Genomic DNA, 3,266 nt, shown 5'->3' with positions numbered 1-3,266 from the left:
AACAGCAGTATGGAAATGTAAGCTGAATAAACCCTTTCCTCCCCAACTTGCTTCTTGGTCATGATGTTTGTGCAGGAATAGAAACCCTGACTAAGACAGCCAGGGATTCTCTATCACCACATTCCATGACTGGAATTATTAGGGAGCTACCACACCAATCTCACATCTCCATGGGCTTTGGGGAATCTGAACTACAGGGTTCTTGCTTGAACTTCAAATACTTTAAGTACCTGAGACTTCTCCCCAACCCAAGAAACATGACATTGCTAAGGGAAAAGTTTATTTTTTTACCCCAAACATTATACAATAAGCCCATGCTTAACAAAGGGTTCAACCAGAACAAACAACATTCTAAAGAGATAGTGAAGGTTCTAGGAAGATGGACCATCTGACATGGGGACATATACACATAGCAGTGACTTCAAAAGTCCTTCTGTAGAAATACTTGATGGATTGATAACTGCACTCAGAAAAGGGCCATGCCCAGACATTCTTAGGACCATTGGACGTAGAAAATCTGAGTTGATACAGAAAGGCAGTGACCTATATTACATGGTTCTCCTGTTAGACTGAGGGCATACAGGGGGAGGGGGCTAACAAATGTCTGGTGGTTATTTCTCTCTTTTTAAATATATAGTTGTTCCTGACAAAATGCACTAGAGATACATTAGTTCATGGGATTAACACTACCTATGTGAACCCTTGGACCTGTCCCATTACTTCTAGTGTCCTGGGAGTATCCAAGGTAAACTTACATAAACCACACTGTATGAAGAAACACGATAAGGAACTTTGGGATGAAGTGTGAGATAATTGACTTAACAACTGTATCTTTATTTGTTGAGTCATGGAAGAGTTGTTCAAAAGTTTCCTGACCTATAGTGGTTAAGAGACTGTAGTGGTTTTGAAATAGAAAAACATTTAACAAATATTCAATATTCAAAGAAAAAACTGACAATACAATTTCAATGCTTTCACTATTGTTCTACTGCATAAAACCTAACTCTGAAGTGCTAAAGAAAGTAAAAGGCTGGGAAGTTGGTTCACATGTGTGCAAGTTCACACATGAATTGAAAATTTTCACAATGCAAATTAATAATAATGATGTTACATATGTTCCCAGCAAGAATCAATGTGGAAAGGATTTTAACTGTGACCTGTATGGTTATGGATTATACAAATTGATTGCAAAAAAGTATGAAAAATCTGAAGAACACTTTCTATATTGATAAATCTGTTTCCCAATTTATGCTCTGCTCTTTTAGAGTCATTTTAAATAATACCAACTTGACAAAGGAGTTAATGAATTTAGTCAATTTTAATAGTCATGGTTTTGAAGTAGATAGCACGTATATTTCCAAGTTAAAATAATTCTTTAAAAAGATACTTTAGTTTTGTTCACATAAATATACTTTTTAACACAAACATTATTTGGTAACTAACTTAGTTATTTATAATTTTTGAAGCATGTTTAATACAACTTGGGACTGTGAATCTACTTTTTTAATATTAAATTTTTATCAGGTATATCCTGATGAGAATTTAGCACCTGAATCAAGATGCATTGATAAGTATCATAAGCAAAGGTTCGAAGGATGTATAAAAAAATTCACTGATCTTTTTGTCTAATGTTGAAATAATATTTTAGAATTAATAAATTAAATATCATGCTATTAAAATTAATGCATGCAATCCCATTGTACATATCTGACTTCTATTGGACTACTGGTTTAACACTCCTCATGTAAGAAGGAGAAAGAGAGCCGTGCCATGATAACACTCATGCAGGGGTGTAAGCTTAAACTTTGCAAATGATCCAGATGTGTAGGATTTCTGAGCCTTCTTGGCTATAGTAGGAACAGAGCCAGTTGCCAAATCACTGGCTGTACGTTACATATCCAAGGCTAAAACAAGGATATGTTATATATCCCTGGCAAGGCAGCTGTAACTGGGTTACTACTCCACTGAGCTTGCAATAAAATAGTGTCCTTCAAATCTGCCCAGCTTTTATATGAACAAGACTTCTGAATCAAATGGAACTTGATGTTCCTCATAGCCTCTGACCCTTCACACTACTATAGCACACCATCAATGCTAATTGTCATCTTTAAGATGTGATATTAGTTTGATTTTGACCACAAGAGGGATGGTTATTCTTTCAAGAAAGCTGAATACAAATATTCCCACTGTGGTAGTTTGAATAGTAATGACCCAGGTGGTGGCAATATTTGGAAGTATGGCTTTGTTGGATTAGGTGTGGCCTTGTTGGAGGGAGTGTTTCATGTGGGTGTGGACTCTAAGACCTTTGTCCTACCTGCCTGGAAGCACCATCCTTGCCTGGACACTGCCATGTTCTCACCTTGATGATACTGGACTGAACCTCTGAACCTGTAAGCCAACCCCAATTAAATGTTGTCCTTATAAGAGTTGCCTTGGTCACGGTGTCTGCTCACAGCAGTAAAACCCTAAGACACCCACTATGGGACTGGCATGGTGCTACTTGTCTGTTCCATCAGCACCTTGGAGGTAGAGCCAGTTTCTATTCCATAGTGCAACAAACAAACAAACAAATAAAAAAACAAACAAAACACACAACATGAACCACATCATGACAAATTAATTCAATAGTGGAAACACAGAACCTTGTTTTAAAATGGAACACATTCACTTTTTACTTAACATAGCTAGGTTGCTGAGCGCAAAACTATTTTTTTCCCATAAAGGTGAAAACTATATTTGAAAAATGTAAAGATTTTTTTTAAAGTCTATGCCACAAGTCTGACGTTTATGGATTTCAAACTCCAATTTGTTGCAAATTTTGAAAGTCAAATTGAGAGAAAAATATACCCAAGTATTAAGTGTGCCACTGCATTTCTTAATATCATGTGATACATCTACAGCTAAAGTATTGAAAGTTTTAAGTTTTATACCAATGTATTTTTGATACTGTTAGGAATGGTTGATATTCTAATGATAATTGTAATGTTGCTAGGCTGGAGGGCTTTAGTGGTTTATATATGTCTGTCTATCTATCTATCTATCTATCTATCTATCTATCTATTCACATGGTGTTATGAAGTAAATGTAATGAAAATAGTGATTGTCCCGCGCTACCTTCTCGCCAGCAAGAAATGACGCGGCACACAAACAGGATCCTTCTACAGCAACGCTTTAATGCTCTTGAGAGGGAGAGCATAAGCTTCCAACAGGCAAAGGGCGAAGAGAAGAGAGGGGAGAAGAGAAGAGAGAGAAGAGAAAGGGGAAAA

Source organism: Mus pahari, chromosome 7, assembly GCF_900095145.1.
Source record: "Mus pahari chromosome 7, PAHARI_EIJ_v1.1, whole genome shotgun sequence".
In the NCBI taxonomy this organism is placed as follows: Eukaryota; Metazoa; Chordata; class Mammalia; order Rodentia; family Muridae; genus Mus; species Mus pahari.
Note: the sequence above shows the minus strand (reverse complement) of the source record.